The 18,440-nt window shown below is 40.6% G+C and overlaps 1 protein-coding gene and 1 non-coding gene across 2 annotated transcripts in view; both read right to left on the bottom strand.

Moving 5' to 3' along the window:
- The window catches only part of LOC112778576 (uncharacterized), a 41,003-nt gene that overhangs the window by 12,228 nt on the left and 10,335 nt on the right, over window positions 1-18,440 (bottom strand). The window lies entirely within an intron of this gene.
- LOC112781065 (small nucleolar RNA R71) lies at window positions 48-154 on the bottom strand. The gene has a single exon (XR_003191862.1). It is a non-coding gene; the product is annotated as a small nucleolar RNA R71 (small nucleolar RNA).

Raw genomic sequence — 18,440 nt, 5'->3', positions numbered from 1 at the left:
TCAGAAAGGAGTTTCTGGAGAAATTCTTTCCATCTGAAGTTACTGATAAACTGAGGAAGGATATCTCTACAATTGTTCAGGACGACAATGAGACTCTCTTTGAATACTGGGAGCGTTTCAATAATCTTCTGGAAGCATGCCCCCACCACATAATTGACAAGATCGTGCTACTCAGCTATATCACACAAGGTATGAGACCCCAAGATAAGACCACATTGGAAAGTGCCAGCAATGGGTCTATGAAAAAGTACAAGACCACTGATGAAGCATGGCAATTGATCAGTGATTTAGCTGAATCTACTCAGAACCACAGACAGAAGCAAGGTCGTTCAAAAGCTGTTGCAGAAGTATCTTCTGGCATAGAGATTGCTGCTCTAAATTGAAGCATCTGTGAGATGACCAACCTGCTGAAGCAAATGCAGTTGAATTAACAAGCTCAGCAAACTCAACCGCAGCAAAACCAACAACTAGTTCCATAAAGAATTTGCGGAATTTGTGCTGATTACAGCCACTACACTGATGAATACCCGTAGCTCCAACAAGAAGACAACATGGTGGCATCCACTCACAACTTCTATGACCGTCCCAACCAAGGGTACAATCAAAGTGGAAATAATAACCATGGATGGCAGGACAATTCAAACCAGAATTGGAGGGACAACAATAATAGGGGAGGCAGAGATAATCAGGGAAATCAGAGGTGGAATAATAATAACAATAGGCAGTAAAATCAACCTTACCGAGCACCTCACCTAAGGCAAAACCAAGGACCACCGAACAATCAGCAGCAAACCTCTTAGTTTACTCATTCTTCTGTATCTTCTAATGAAGATTTATTACAAGCTTTTGAGAAAAGACAACTGGCCATGGAAAATACCATCGTGAACAATATTAACGCCAGTCTGAATGGTTTCACCTCTACTCTACAAGCTTTATTGACACAACTTGCTTCAGCACAAAATTCCAGTAACCAACCTTCAAGCACCACTGGAATCCCCTCTCAACCATTACCCAATCCGAAGGGAGGCATTAATGCCATCATCCTGAGGTCCGGAACCACACTGCAGGAGAGAAATCAGGAGGAACCAAGCTCACCAGAATACGCCTCAGCTGAAGAGGTGGTAGAAATCGAAGATGTTGAAGAGGAAGAGGACATACAAGACATAACTGAAGAAGAGATAGCTCAACCACAGGAAGAAGCACCAAAAGGCGCAGGCACCACAGAAAACACTACCCCTATTCCATTTCCACAACTTGCAAGGAAGCCCAGGAAGCAGCTGCAACCTGATCCTAAAATGGTAGAAATATTCAAAAAGGTTGAGGTAACTGTTCTCCTTTTTGATGTTATTCAGCAAGTACCTAAATATGCAAAGTTTCTAAAAGACTTATGTATCCATAAAGACAAAATTAATGAATTAGAAACTATTCCTTTAGGTAGTTCTATATCTGCTTTAATGGGAGGATTACCTGAAAAATGTAGTGATCCAGGTCCTTGCATAGTTAGTTGTACTATTGGTGGTGTAGTAATTTATGATTGCATGTGTGATTTAGGAGCATGTGTCAGTATAATGCCTTTGTCTATATATGATGTTTTGAGGCTCCCTCCCTTAAAAAGGTCGGCAGCTCGTTTTGTGTTAGCAGATAAAAGCATTATTACAGTGGCTGGAGTTGCTGAAGATATTTTAGTGAACATTAAAGGGCTCATATTTCCTACTGATTTTTATATCTTGGAGATGCCCCATAATGATTCAGATAAGCCATCATCAATCCTACTTGGAAGACCATTCCTGAAGACATCAAAATTCAAATTGGATGCTTTTTCAGGAACATACTCCTTTGAAATAGATGGCCGCATAGTGATCTTCAATCTGAATGGAGTCATTGACAACCCCCCAGAAGATCGTTCTATCTTCTAGTGTGATGTCATAGACGAGAGTGTAGCTGAAGTTCAAAAAGAAGAGTTTGAAGAGAGGCACACTGGACAAGGTCCAAGTGTGGGGACCCTCTTGACTGACAATGAGGACACTTCGTCATTTTCACAAACCCCAGATAATCCAGAGCCTGCCCATGATCAAAAATTAGAATTGAAACCTCTCCCTCCACATCTCAAATATGCTTACCTTGAGGATGAGCAGAAGCTTCTGGTTATTATTGCAAGAGAACTGACTTCTCAACAAGAAGAGCAGTTACTTGATGTGCTGAGGAAGCATAAGAAAGCAATTGGGTGGAGTTTGGCAGACATATTGGGAATCGACCCTCAAGTATGCGAGCACAGAATATTTTTAGAAGAGGGAGCAAGACTTGTCCGTCAACCCCAGAGAAGATTGAATCCCACCATCTTGGAAGTTGTCAAAAAGGAAGTGACCATATTATTGGAAGCCGGTATCATATATCCCATTTCAGACAGTGAATGGGTAAGCCCAGTACAAGTGGTGCCCAAGAAGTCCGGAGTCACTACCGTGAAGAATGAGCATGGAGAGCTCATAGCAACTAGAGTTCAGAATGCTTGGAGAGTCTGCATTGATTACAGGCGTCTCAACCAAGCTACCCGTAAGGATCACTACCCACTTCCATTCATTGATCAAATGCTGGATCGCCTGTCAGGTAAATCACATTATTGCTTTTTAGATGGTTACACATGTTATTTCCAAATTCATATAGCTCCTGAGGATCAGGAAAAGACTACTTTTATATGTCCTTTTGGGACCTATGCTTATAAGAGAATGCCCTTTGGCTTGTGCAATGCACCAGCTACTTTCCAAATGTGCATGATGAGCCTTTTCTCTGATCTTATTGAGGACTGTATGGAAGTTTTTATGGACGATTTTAGCGTTTATGGTGATTCTTTTAACCTTTGCTTAGATGGATTATCTAGAGTATTAGATAAATGTATTAATACAAACCTTGTATTGAATTTCGAAAAATGCCACTTTATGGTAAAGCAAGGGATTGTATTGGGACATGTGGTATCTAATAATGGCATTTCTGTAGACCCAGCAAAGGTGAATGTTATTTCTAGTTTACCTTATCCCTCTTCTGTGAGGGACGTCCGTTCGTTCCTTGGCCATGCAGGTTTCTACAGGAGATTTATTAAGGACTTTAATAAGGTGGCACTTCCCTTATCCAGATTACTGCAGAAGGACATTGAGTTCGAGTTCAGTGAAGATTGCAAACAAGCATTTGATAAGCTGAAGACTGCTCTAACTCAAGCCCCAATTGTGAGAGGACCCGACTGGAGCCAGCCGTTTGAAATCATGTGCGACGCTTCCAACCATGCAGTAGGAGCAGCGCTGGCTCAGTGTGAAGGTAAGGATCCTTTTGTTATTGCCTATGCGTCTAAGACTTTAGACACTGCCCAGTCCAATTATACTACTAATAAGAAAGAGCTACTTGCTATTGTTTTCGCTCTGGATAAATTCCGAGCTTATTTACTTGGTACTAGAGTGGTAGTGTATTCGGACCATGCAGCTCTAAAGTATTTATTAGCTAAAAAGGAATCCAAACCAAGACTTATACGTTGGATACTGCTGTTACAAGAATTTGATTTAGAAATAAAGGATAGGAGTGGTAATCAAAATTTAGTAGTGGACCACTTGAGTCGCCTTGAACATATTAAGGATGATTCTACTCCTATAGATGATAATTTTCCTTTTGACAACCTGCAAGCAATATCTGAGGTAGTCCCTTGGTACGCACCGGTTGCTAATTATTTAGTTAGCCACACATTTCCTCCACATTTTTCTAAACATCAAAAAGACAAGTTGAAAAGCGAGTCTAAATATTATATATGGGATGACCCATATTTATGGAGATGTGGCGCTGACCAGATAATTAGACGTTGTGTACCTCAATCAGAATTCCAGTCCATTTTAGAGGCCTGTCACTCATCTGAGAGTGGAGGACACTTTGGCCCTCAAAGAACAGCTAGAAAGATCTTAGACTGCGGATTCTGGTGGCCTACTCTTTTTAGAGATGCCGCTGAGTTTTGTAAATCTTGTCACCCATGCCAGAAATTTGGTAACATATCCAAGAGGGATGAGATGCCTCAACAATATATGCTTTTCTGTAAAATTTTTGATGTCTGGGGGATTGACTTCATGGGTCCATTTCCAAATTCTAGTGGATATTTTTATATATTGTTAGCTGTGGATTATGTTTCGAAATGGGTGGAAGCAATTCCTACCCGCACTGTTGATGCTAACACTGTTGTTTCTTTGTGAGAAACCATATTATATGCCGCTTTGGATCACCACGAGCGATCGTGAGCGATCAAGGCACCCATTTTTGTAATAGGAGACTAACAGGATTGATGAAGAAGCATGGGATAATCCATAAAGTTGCAACAGCTTACCATCCCCAAACTAATGGGCAAGCCGAGGTGTCAAACAGAGAAATTAAGCGTATCCTGCAGAAGATAGTAAAGCCTCATAGAAAAGACTGGAGCACCAGACTACAAGATGCACTGTGGGCATACAGAACAGCATACAAGACACCCATTGGGATGAGTCCCTTTCGCATAGTTTATGGAAAAGCTTGCCATCTTCCAGTTGAAATCGAACACAGAGCCTTCTAGGCAGTTAAGGAGTGTAACATGGAAATTGAGAAAGCCAGAACTGAAAGAAAGTTGCAACTACAGGAACTGGAGAACCTTCGCCTAGAAGCTTATGAGAACTCCAGAATATACAAGGAAAAGATGAAAGCTGTGCATGATCAAAACATCAAGAAGAGAGAGTTCCAACCTGGATATTTTGTTATCCTTTACAAATCTCGACTGAGGCTCATGCCCAGTAAGTTGAGATCAAAATGGGAAGGTCCATACAAAATAGAGAAGACTGAACCGTATGGAGTCTATCACCTAAGCCATCCTTCAAGTTCTGAACTTATTAAGGTTAATGGACACCGCCTGAAGCTGTACCATGGTGAGAAGGTGCAGAAAAATAAGGAGCTTGAGATCTTCCACTTGGAAGATCCCCACATAGCAGCAGATTGAGCTAGTGGAGCGTCCAACTTACGGACGCAAAAGCAAAGTGCTTGGTGGGAGACAACCCACCGCGGTATGATCATTCCTTTCTTCACTTTTAGTTTTTTCTTCTTTAATAACTCTTCTCTTTATTAGCGCTTCCGTGATCTTTCAATTACATGTCTTTATCTTTCTAAAAAAAAAAAAAATTTCGTCGCGCGACGCGATCGCATCAGCGACGCGTCCGCGTGGTAGGAGGAGTAAAGAAAAATAAAAATGAACAGAAAGTTACGCAGGAGGAGCGCTGGAGTCGTGCCAATGGCACAAATTACTCCACGCGACCGCGTTGCTGACGCGACCGCGTCACTTGGACATCATGGCCTCCCACACGACCGCGTGCCTCACGCGACCGCGTGCCTTGCATTTTCGACGTAAAGGGGTGCACAGTGCTATATTGTGCGAGAATGGTGCTGGATTGGTGCTGGAAGCACAATCCTTGTCACGCGACCGCGTCACTGACGCAGCCGTGTCCCCCATCTTATGACGCACACTCACGCGATCGCATGACCCACGCGATCGCGTCGCCCAATTTTGGCAATTAAAATGAATCGAACAGAGAGTTGTGCTGGAGCGAGGCTGCACTCGCGCCAGCAGCGCAACATAGGTCACGCGACCGCGGGACCGACGCGATCGCGTCCCCTTCCCTGACGTGCCCCCATGCGAATGCATACCCCAGGCGGCCGTGTCACATGCGCCGCACAGCTAAACCCCAATTGCCAAATTATCTTATCTTTCTTTCCTCCAAATCTTAATTTTTCTTTTCCCTCCTTCTTTCTTCTTTCCCCCTTCTCCTTTCTATCTCACTCTCTCTCTCTCTCCTCCATTAACAAGGTTTTACCTTCTTCTTCCTTCTTCTCTTTTCTATCATTCTTATTATATTATGTATATATTATTATTTTCTTTTTCTTTTCTTTTTCTTTTCAAACTTTTATTTTCTCTATTCTTCTTTTCCCTTTTTACATGGTGTTAGAAATTTTTTTGAGTCATTATCCCTCACCATATGCTTGTGACTTGTTACAATTTATTTGACAATTATTATTATTATTTTTTCTTAGGGGATTGCTTGCACGTTCAATTTCACACTTTTTACATCTTGTTTAACATGCATGCTATGTGTTTGTGAAAAAGCCTATATGGCATTATGCACTTCTCTATGTTCCTATACTATTCAATGCTTGCTTTTCACAACTTTCCCCTATTATTTTATTAATTGAATTCAATTGTCAATACAAACGTGATGGTTTGTTACAAAGTAATGCTTGGTCTATGCTACTCATGCCCTTTGCCAGCATGCCAATAAACACCTTGCATTCACTTGTCTTTTTATGCACTAGCTATTTCCCATTGATGGCTTTTCATATGTACTCGAGAGCATGTGTTAATGTCATCTACATTTTACTGTGCATCATTCACCCTCTTTTCCGTTTCCTTCCTTGCTGTATCTCTCTTTGCATTTAATTTTCTTTCTCTTCCCTTCTTTCAGGATGGCCCCCAAGAAAGGAAAGGAGAAAGCAACTTCCAGACCACCAGCAAGAAGAGGAACTAAAAGAGCATTAGTGGCAGAGCCTTCTTCAACCGCAGGCAAGCCCTCAACAAAACGAGTCAAGAGGATAATAAAGGTTGACGAAAAGGAGAAAGCCTTTCCAGCAAAGGACGCTGCGCGATTTTCCAATCGCTACTGTGAGCAGATGTTCCCCATCCTGGTAGAAAGGAACTATAACAATGAATACCTTCTTATCCTCCCGTTGATGAGCGGATAATTTATACGCTTTTTGGCATTATTTTTAGTAGAATCTAGTTACTTTTAGGGATGTTTTCATTAGTTTTTATGTTAAATTCACATTTCTGGACTTTACTATGAGTTTGTGTGTTTTTCTGTGATTTCAGGTATTTTCTGGCTGAAATTGAGGGACTTGAGCAAAAATCATATTCAAAGGTTGAAGAAGGACTGCTGATGCTGTTGGATTCTGACCTCCCTGCACTCAAAATGGATTTTCTGGAGCTACAGAACTCAAAATGGCGCGCTTCCAATTGCATTAGAAAGTGGACATTCAGGGCTTCCCAGCAATATATAATAGTCCATACTTTGCCCAAGTTTAGACGATGCAAACTGGCATTCAACGCCAGCTCTTTGCCCAATTCTGGCATCCAGCGCCAGAAACAAGTTGCAAAGTGGAGTTCAACGCCCAAACTGGCACAAAAGCTGGCGTTCGACTCCAAGAATGACCTCTCCACATGTAGACTTCAAGCTCAGCCCAAGCACACACCAAGTGGGCCCCGGAAGTGGATTTATGCATCAATTACTTACTTCTGTAAACCCTAGTAGCTAGTTTATTATAAATAGGACCTTTTACTATTGTATTAGACATCTTTGGAATCATCTTTGGATGCCTGGTTCATAGATCAGAGGGGCTGGCCTCTCGGCCATGCCTAAACCTTTCACTTATGTATTTTTAACGGTAGAGTTTCTACACTCCATAGATTAAGGTGTGGAGCTCTGCTGTTCCTCAAAGATTAATGCAAAGTACTACTATTTTTCTATTCAATTCATCTTATTTCGCTTTTAAGATATTCATTCGCACTTCAACCTGAATGTGATGAACGTGACAATCATCATCATTCCCTATGAACGCGTGCCTGACAACCACTTCCATTCTACGTTCGACTGAATGAGTATCTCTTAGATCTCTTAATCAGAATCTTCGTGGTATAAGCTAGATTGATGGCGGCATTCATGAGAGTCTGGAAAGTCTAAACCTTGTCTGTGGTATTCCGAGTAGGACTCTGGGATTGAATGACTGTGACGAACTTCAAACTCGCGAGTGCTGAGCGTAGTGACAGACGCAAAAGGATAGTAAATCCTATTCCAGTATGAGCGAGAACCTCCAGATGATTAGCCATGCAGTGACAGCGCATCGGACCATTTTCACAGAGAGGAATAGGATGCAGCCATCGACAAGGGTGATGCCTCCAGACGATTAGCCGTGCAGTGACAGAGCATTTGGACCATTTTCCTGAGAGGATTGAAAGTAGCCATTGGCACCGGTGACATCCTTACAAAAAGCCAGCCATGGAAAGGAGTAGGATTGATTGGATGAAGACAGTAGGAAAGCAGAGGTTCAGAGGAACGAAAGCATCTCTATGCGCTTATCTGAAATTCTCACCAATGATTTACATAAGTATTTCTATCCTTATTTTATTATTTTATTTTCGAAAACTCCATAACTGTTTTATATCCGCCTGACTGAGATTTACAAGGTGACCATAGCTTGCTTTTTACCAACAATCTCCGTGGGATCGACCCTTACTCACGTAAGGTTTATTACTTGGACGACCCAGTGCACTTGCTGGTTAGTTGTATCGTAGTTGTGACAAATTATGAATTGAGATTAGAGCACCAAGTTTTTGGAGCCATTACCAGAGATCACAATTTCGTGCACCAAATTTTTGGCGCCGTTGCCGGGGATTGTTCGAGTTTTCGGCAAGCTTTTGGTCCGGTAACATCAGTGCCAAGTTTGATCCGGCAACAACACCAAGTTTTTGGCGCCGTTTCTGGGGATTGTTCGTGTTTGAACAACTGACGGTTCATCTTGTTGCTCAGATTAGGTAATTTTCTTTTTGTTTTATTTTCAAAAAAATTTTTCAAAAATCTTTCAAAAATGTCTCCTTTGTTTTCGAAAAAAAAATTTTAAAATAAAAATGTTTTCAAAAATATAATTTTTCTTCAGAATTTTTAAGAATGAATTCTAGTGTTTCATGAAGCATGCTAAAGCCTGGCTGGCTGTAAAGCCATGTCTAAATTCTTTTGGACTGAGGTCTTGGCTTAAAATTGAATGAATTACACTCATATTTTTACTAAAGCTTGGCTGGCTATTAAGCCATGCCTGACCCTCAGATTGGAGCTTTAGACTAAGAATGCTAGAGTCCTGGAATTCATATTAAAAATTTTGGAATTCTTATTTTTGTTTTTCAAATAATTTTCGAAAAAAATACAAAAAAAATTATAAAATCGTAAAAATAAAAAATATTTATTGTGTTTCTTGTTTGAGTCTTGAGTCATGTTATAAGTTTGGTGTAAATTGCATATTCATCTTGCATTTTTCGAAAAATTCATGCATCATAGTGTTCTTCATGATCTTCAAGTTGTTCTTGGTAAGTCTTCTTGTTTGATCTTTGCATTTGCATGTTTTGTGTCTTTTCTTGTTTTTCATATGCATTCCTGAATTCTTTATGTCTAAGCATTAAAGAATTCTAAGTTTGGTGTCTTGCATGTTTTCTTTGCATTAAAAATTTTTCAAAAATGTGTTCTTGATGTTCATCATAATCTTCATAGTGTTCTTGGTGTTCATCTTGACATTCATAGTATTCTTGCATGCATTCATTGTTTTGATCCATAACTTTCATGCATTGCATCATTTTTCTTGTTTTTCTCTCTCATCATAAAAATTCAAAAATAAAAAAATATCTTTCCCTTTTTCTCTCTTAAAATTTCGAAAATTAGATTTGACTTTTTTAAAAATTTTTAAAATCTAGTTGTTTTCATGAGTCAAATCAAATTTTCAATTTAAAAAAAAATCTTATCTTTTTCAAAATCTTTTTCAAAAATCAAATCCTTTTTCAATTTTTTTTAGTTATTTTCGAAAATTTCAAAAATATTTTTCAAAAATCTTTTTCTTAATTTTACATCATATTTTCGAAAATAACATCATCAATTAATGTTTTGATTCAAAAATTTCAAGTTTGTTACTTACTTGTTAAGAAAGATTCAAACTTTAAGTTCTAGAATCATATCTTGTGATTTCTTGTGAATCAAGTCATTAATTGAGATTTTAAAAATCAAATCTTTTTCAAAAACTAATTTCTATCATATCTTTTCAAAAATATCTTCTTATCTTACCTTTTTCAAAAAAAAAAAAGTGATTGCAAAATATCTTTTCTAACTTCCTAACTTCTTATCTTTTCAAAATTTGTTTCAACTAACTAACTAACTTTTTGTTTGTTTCTTACTTTTTTCAAAACTACCTAACTAACTCTCTCTCTCTAATTTTCGAAAAAATCTTCCCTCTTTTTCAAAATTTCTTTTTAATTAGACTATTTATTTTATTTTTTATTTGAATTTTCGAAAAACTACTAACCTTTTTCAAAAACTATTTTTGAAAATCACTAACTCTTTTTCAAAAATTATTTTCGAAAATTCTCTCCTCCTCTCATCCCCTTCTATTTATTTATTCATCTACTAACACTTCTCTTCATCTCACATCTCTGCTCCTATCATCACCTTTGTGTTTGGATTCTTCATTCTTCTTCACCCCTATTCCTTTTCTTCTTCTACTAACAATAAGGAACCTCTTTACTGTGACATAGAGGATTCCTCTTTTTTTTTCTTTTTCTCTTCTCTTTCTTATGAGCAGGGACAAAGAAAAAGGCATTCTTGTTGAAGCTGATCCAGAACCTGAAAGGACTCTGAAGAGGAAACTAAAAGAAGCTAAATTACAACAATCCAGAGACAACCTTATTGAAAATTTCGAACAAGTAAAGGAGATGGCAGCCGAACCCAACAACAATAATGCAAGGAGAATTCTCGGTGACTTTACTGCACCTAATTCCAATTTACATGGAAGAAGCATCTCCATTCCTGCCATTGGAGCAAATAACTTTGAGCTAAAACCTTAGCTAGTTTCTCTGATGCAGCAGAACTGCAAGTTTCATAGACTTCCATCTGAAGATCCTTTTCAGTTCTTAACTGAATTCTTGCAGATCTGTGATACTGTTAAGACTAATGGAGTAGATCCTGAAGTCTACAGGCTTATGCTTTTCCCTTTTGCTGTAAGAGACAGAGCTAGAGTGTGGTTGGACTCTCAACCCAGAGATAGCCTGAACTCTTGGGATAAGCTGGTCACGGCTTTCTTAGCCAAGTTCTTTCCTCCTCAAAAGCTGAGCAAGCTTAGAGTGGATGTTCAGACCTTCAGACAGAAGGAAGGTAAATCCCTCTATGAAGCTTGGGAAAGATACAAGCAGCTGACCAAAAAGTGTCCTTCTGACATGCTTTCAGAATGGACCATCCTGGATATATTCTATGATGGTTTATCTGAGCTATCAAAGATGTCATTGGATACTTCTGCAGTTGGATCCATTCACCTAAAAAAACGCCTGCAGAAGCTCAAGAACTCATTGACATGGTTGCTAATAACCAGTTCATGTACACTTCTGAGAGGAATCCTGTGAGTAATGGGACGCCTATGAAGAAGGGAGTTCTTGAAATTGATACTCTGAATGCCATATTGGCTCAGAATAAAATATTGACTCAGCAAGTCAATATGATTTCTCAGAGTCTGAATGGAGTGCAAGCTGCATCCAACAGTACTCAAGAGGCTTCTTATGAAGAAGAAGCTTATGATCCTGAAAACCCTGCAATAGCAGAAGTGAATTACTTAGGTGAACCTTATGGAAACACCTATAATCCATCATGGAGAAATCATCCAAATCTCTCATGGATGGATCAAAGGCCTCAACAAGGCTTTAATAATGGTAGAAGATACAGGTTTAATAATAATAAACCTTTTCCATCATCCACTCAGCAACAGAGAGAGAATTCTGAGCAGAATCCATCTAGCTTAGCAAATTTAGTCTCTGATCTATCTAAGGCCACTGTAAGTTTCATGAATGAAACAAGGTCTTCCATTAGAAATTTGGAAGCACAAGTGGGCCAGCTGAGTAAAAGGATCACTGAAATCCCTCCTAGTACTCTCCCAAGCAATACAGAAGAGAATCCAAAAGGAGAGTGCAAGGCCATTGAATTGATCACCATGGCCGAACCTGTAAGGGAAGGAGAGGACGTGAATCCCAAGGAGGAAGACCTCCTGGGACATCCAGTGATTAATAAGGAGCTTCCCTCTGAGGAACCAAAGGAATCAGAGACTCATCTAGAGACCATAGAGATTCCATTGAACCTCCTTATGCCATTCATGAGCGCTGATGAGTATTCCTCTTCTGAAGAGAATGAGGATATTACTGAAGAGCAAGCTGCCAAGTTCCTTGGTGCAATCATGAAGCTGAATGCCAAATTATTTGGTATTGAGACTTGGGAAGATGAACCTCCCTTGTTCACCAATGAACTAAGTGATCTGGATCAACTGACATTGCCTCAGAAGAAACAGGATCCTGGAAAGTTCATAATACCTTGTACCATAGGCACCATGATCTTTAAGGCTCTGTGTGACCTTGGTTCAGGGATAAACCTCATGCCCCTCTCTGTAATAGAGAAACTGGGAATCTATGGGGTGCAAGCTGCTAAAATCTCATTAGAGATGGCAGACAATTCAAGAAAACAGGCTTATGGACAAGTAGAGGACGTGTTAGTAAAGGTTGAAGGCCTTTACATCCCTGCTGATTTCATAGTCCTGGATACTGGAAAGGAAGAGGATGAGTCCATCATCCTAGGAAGACCTTTCCTAGCCACAGCAAGAGCTGTGATTGATGTGGACAGAGGAGAATTGATCCTTCAATTAAATAGGGACAACCTTGTGTTTACAACTCAAGGATCTCTCTCTGCATCCATGGAGAGGAAGCAGAAAAAGCTTCTCTCAAAGCAGAGTCAACCAAAGCCCCCACTGTCAAACTCTAAGTTTGGTGTTGGGAGGCCACAACTAAACTCTAAGTTTGGTGTCAAACCCCCATATCCAAACTCTAAGCTTGGTGTTGGGAGGTCTCAACAAAGCTCTGCACATCTGTGAGGCTCCATGAGAGCCCACTGTCAAGCTATTGACATTAAAGAAGCGCTTGTTGGGAGGCAACCCAATGTTTATTTATCTAATTTTATTTTTGTTTTTCATGTTTTCTTAGGTTCATGATCATGTGGAGTCACAAAATAAACGAAAAATTTAGAAACAGAATCAAAAACAGCGGAAGAAAAATCACACCCTGGAGGAAGCACCTGCCTGGCGTTCAACGCCAGAACAGAGCATGGTTCTGGCGCTGAACGCCTAAAATGGGCATCATCTGGGCGCTGAACGCCAGAATTGCACCCTGGAAAGGAGCTGGCGCTGAACGCCCAGAACAAGCATGGTTCTGGCGTTCAACGCCAGAAATGGGCAACAAATGGGCGTTGAACGCCCAAAATGGGCACCAACCTGGCGCTGAACGCCCAGAGTTGTGTGCAAGGGCATTTTACATGCCTCATTTGGTGCAAGGTTGTAAATCCTTGAACACCTCAGGATCTGTGGACCCCACAGGATCCCCACCTACCTCCACTCACTTCTTCTCACCCCTCTTTCACACAATCCCATAAACACTCTTCCCCAAAACCCTTCACCTATCACCTCCATCTCTCTTCCCTATTAACCCTTCACCACTCACATCCACCCACTCTTCCCCATAAACCTACCCAATAAACTCCACCTACCTTCAAAATTCAAAATTCAATTTCCCACCCAAACCCACCCATATGGCCGAAACTTAACCACCCCTCCCTTCCCTATATAAAGCCTTCCATTCTTCCTCATTTTCACACAACACAACCCTCTCTTCTCTTCTTGGCCAAAACACACCTCCCCCCTCTTCTCCATCTTTTCTTCTTCTTCTTCATCTAATTATTTATTTTCTTGCTCGAGGGCGAGCAATATTCTAAGTTTGGTGTGGTAAAAGCATAAGCTTTTTGTTTTTCCATTACCATTGATGGCACCTAAGACCGGAGAATCCTCTAGAAAAGGGAAAGGGAAGACAAAAACTTCCACCTCCGAGTCATGGGAGATGGAAAGATTCATCTCCAAAGCTCATCAAGACCACTTCTATGATGTTGTGGCCAAGAAGAAGGTGATCCCCGAGGTCCCTTTCAAACTCAAAAGAAATGAGTATCCGGAGATCCGACATGAAATTCAAAGAAGAGGTTGGGAAGTTCTAACAAATCCCATCCAACAAGTCGGCATCCTAATGGTTCAAGAGTTCTATGCCAATGCATGGATCACCAAGAACCATGATCAAAGTAAGAACCCGGATCTAAAGAACTATGTTACAATGGTTCGGGGGAAATACTTGGATTTTAGTCCGAAAAATGTGAGGTTGGCGTTTAACTTGCCTATGATGCAAGGAGATGAACGCCCCTACACTAGAAGGGTCAACTTTAATCAAAGGTTGGACCAAGTCCTCATGGACATATGTCTGGAAGGAGCTCAATGGAAGATTGACTCCAAAGGCAAGCCGGTTCAACTAAGAAGATTGGACCTCAAGCCTGTGGCTAGAGGATGGTTGGAGTTCATCCAACGCTCCATCATCCCCACTAGCAACCGATCTGAAGTTACTGTGGATTGGGCCATCATGATCCATAGCATCATGATTGGAGAAGAAGTAGAAGTTCATGAAGTCATCTCCCTTGAACTCTACAAAATAGCCGAAAAGCCCTCTCCTGGGGCAAGGCTAGCTTTTCCTCATCTTATCTGCCATCTATGTTACTCAGTTGGAGCTTCCATAGAAGGAGACATTCACATTGAGGAAGAGAAGCCCATCACTAAGAAAAAGATGGAGCAAGCAAGAGAGCCCATTCATGGAGCTCAAGAGGCGTAGGAAGCTCATCACCATGAGATCCCGGAGATGCCTCATATGCATTTTCCTCCACAAAACTATTGGGAGCAAATCAACACCTCCCTAGGAGAATTAAGTTCCAACATGGGACAATTAAGGGTGGAACATCAAGAGCATTCCATCATCCTTCATGAAATTAGAGAAGATCAAAAAGCAATGAGGGAGGAGCAACAAAGACAAGGAAGAGACATAGAAGAGCTCAAGGACATCATTGGTTCCTCAAGAAGGAAACGCCACCATCACTAAGGTGGATTCATTCCTTGTTCTTATTTCTTCTGTTTTTTTGTTTTCTATGTTATGTGCTTATCTATGTTTGTGTCTTCATTACATGATCATTAGTAGTTAGTAACTATGTCTTAAAGTTATGAATGTCCTATGAATCCATCACCTCTCTTAAATGAAAAATGTTTTAATTCAAAAGAACAAGAAGTACATGAGTTTTGAATTTATCCTTGAACTTAGCTTAATTATATTGATGTGGTGACAATGCTTCTTGTTTTCTGAATGAATGCTTGAACAGTGCATATGTATTTTGAAGTTGTTGTTTAAGAATGTTAAATATGTTGGCTCTTGAAAGAATGATGACAAGGAGACAGGTTATTTGATAATCTGAAAAATCACAAAAATGATTCTTGAAGCAAGAAAAAGCAGCAAAGAACAAAGCTTGCAAAAAAGAAAAAAAAAATAGGCGAAAAAAAAAAGAGAGCAAAAGCAAGCAGAAAAAGCCAAAAGCTCTTAAAACCAAGAGGCAAGAGCAAAAAGCCAGTAACCCTTAAAACCAAAAGGCAAGGGCAAACAAAAAGGATCCCAAGGCTTTGAGCATCAGTGGATAAGAGGGCCTAAAGGAATAAAATCCCGGCCTAAGCGGCTAAACCAAGCTGTCCCTTACCATGTGTTTGTGGCGTGTAGGTGTCAAGTGAAAACTTGAGACTGAGCGGTTAAAGTCAAGGTCCAAAGCAAAAAAAGAGTGTGCTTAAGAACCCTGGACACCTCTAATTGGGGACTTTAGCAAAGCTGAGTCACAATCTGAAAAGGTTCACCCAATTATGTTTCTGTGGCATTTATGTATCCGGTGGTAATACTGGAAAACAAAGTGCTTAGGGCCACGGCCAAGACTCATAAAATAGCTGTGTTCAAGAATCATCATACTGAACTAGGAGAATCAATAACACTATCTGAACTCTAAGTTCCTATAGATGCCAATCATTCTGAACCTCAATGGATAAAGTGAGATACCAAAACTATTCAAGAGGAAAAAAGCTACAAGTCCCGCTCATCTGATTGGAGCTATGTTTCATTGATAGTTTGGAATTTATAGTATATTCTCTTCTTTTTATCCTATTTGATTTTCAGTTGCTTAGGGACAAGCAACAATTTAAGTTTGGTGTTGTGATGAGCGGATAATTTATACACTTTTTGGCATTATTTTTAGTATGTTTTTAGTAGAATCTAGTTACTTTTAGGGATATTTTCATTAGTTTTTATGTTAAATTCACATTTCTAGACTTTACTATGAGTTTGTGTGTTTTTCTGTGATTTCAGGTATTTTCTGGCTGAAATTGAGGGACTTGAGCAATAATCAGATTCAGAGGTTGAAGAAGGACTGCTGATGCTGTTGGATTCTGACCTCCCTGCACTCAAAATGGATTTTCTGGAGCTACAGAACTCAAAATGACGCGCTTCCAATTGCATTGAAAAGTGGACATCCAGGGCTTTCCAGCAATATATAATAGTCCATACTTTGCCCAAGTTTAGACGACGCAAACTGGCATTTAACGCCAGCTCTCTGCCCAATTCTGGCGTCCAGCGCCAGAAACAAGTTGCAAAGTGGAGTTCAACGCCCAAACTGGCACAAAAGCCAGCGTTCAACTCCAAGAATGACCTCTCCACGTGTAGACTTTAAGCTCAGCACAAGCACACACCAAGTGGGCCCCGGAAGTGGATTTATGCATCAATTACTTACTTCTGTAAACCCTAGTAGCTAGTTTATTATAAATAGAACCTTTTACTATTGTATTAGACATCTTTGGAATCATCTTTGGACACCTGGTTCTTAGATCAGAGGGGCTGGCCTCTCGGCCATGCCTAAACCTTTCACTTATGTATTTTTAACGGTAGAGTTTCTACACATCATAGATTAAGGTGTGGAGCTCTGCTGTTCCTCAAAGATTAATGCAAAGTACTACTATTTTTCTATTCAATTCATCTTATTTCACTTCTAAGATATTCATTCGCACTTCAACTTGAATGTGATGAACGTGACAATCATCATCATTCCCTATGAACGCGTGCCTGACAACCACTTCCGTTCTACCTTCGACTGAATGAGTATCTCTTAGATCTCTTAATCAGAATCTTCGTGGTATAAGCTAGATTGATGGCGGCATTCATAAGAGTCCGGAAAGTCTAAACCTTGTCTGTGGTATTCCGAGTAGGACTCTGGGATTGAATGACTGTGACGAACTTCAAACTCGCGAGTGCTGGGCGTAGTGACAGACGCAAAAGGATAGTAAATCCTATTCCAGTATGAGCGAGAACCTCCAGATGATTAGCCATGCAGTGACAGCGCATCGGACCATTTTCACAGAGAGGAATAGGATGCATCCATCAACAAGGGTGATGCCTCCAGACGATTAGCCGTGCTATGACAGAGCATTTGGACCATTTTCCCGAGAGGATTGAAAGTAGCCATTGGCACCGGTGACATCCTTACAAAAAGCCAGCCATGGAAAGGAGTAGGATTGATTGGATGAAGACAGTAGGAAAGCAGAGGTTCAGAGGAACGAAAGCATCTCTATGCGCTTATTTGAAATTCTCACCAATGATTTACATAAGTATTTCTATCCTTATTTTATTATTTTATTTTCGAAAACTCCATAACTGTTTTATATCCGCCTGACTGAGATTTACAAGGTGACCATAGCTTGCTTCTTACCAACAATCTCCGTGGGATCGACCCTTACTCACGTAAGGTTTATTACTTGGACGACCCAGTGCACTTGCTGGTTAGTTGTATCGAAGTTGTGACAAATTATGAATTGAGATTAGAGCACCAAGTTTTTGGAGCCATTACCAGAGATCACAATTTCGTGCACCACCCGTCCAATATTGTCACCTTTGTTGAGCCGCATATTGAGCGAAGACAATGGGGTTTCCTACGGAAACAGCCAAGGCAGGTCAATCTTTCTTGGGTAGTTGAGTTCTACTCCAACTTCTACATGCCGACCCTGCAGTTTGTTTATGTCCGGCAAAAGTAAGTCCCCATCACAGAAGAAGCCATTCAGCAAGTTCTGAGTCTTCCCCCTATTCCTGCAGGAATGGACGCTTTTCAAGAAGCCACCCTTCAGCGCCAGAGATACCAATTTGACTGGGACTCCGTTCTCGGAGTCATCACTTTACCTGGCAGCCGTTGGATCTACGGATACCACCGTTCCTGCCCTAAGGGAATCTTGGCTTCCGCACTTACCTTGGAGGCTCGCGTATGGGCACAGATCGTGTCCCATTACGTCTTTCCGAGCACTCATGAGTCCTCCTTCACTGCAGACATGGCTGTTCTACTATGGTGCATCCTTACAGACCAACCTCTGAATCTTTCAAGACACATCCGGAATGCTATGGAGCATGTACAAATCGCAGGCAACCTACCTTTTCCCGCCTTGGTCTCAGATCTTGTCTCAGCAGCCGGAGTCTCCTACAGAGCTGGGGACACCAAAGCCATGCTTCCACGGGATGATCAATATATCCCTCACGGGAAATACCTCAGACTTTCAGCAGCCACTACAAGCCAGCCTACTGAGCCAGTTGAAGATATTCCTTCTTCAACACCACAAGCATCTACAACCGA

This window comes from Arachis hypogaea, chromosome 19 (assembly GCF_003086295.3).
Source record: "Arachis hypogaea cultivar Tifrunner chromosome 19, arahy.Tifrunner.gnm2.J5K5, whole genome shotgun sequence".
In the NCBI taxonomy this organism is placed as follows: Eukaryota; Viridiplantae; Streptophyta; class Magnoliopsida; order Fabales; family Fabaceae; genus Arachis; species Arachis hypogaea.
The sequence above is the reverse complement of the archived record's forward strand: the minus strand, read 5'-3'. Positions and strand labels throughout refer to the sequence as shown.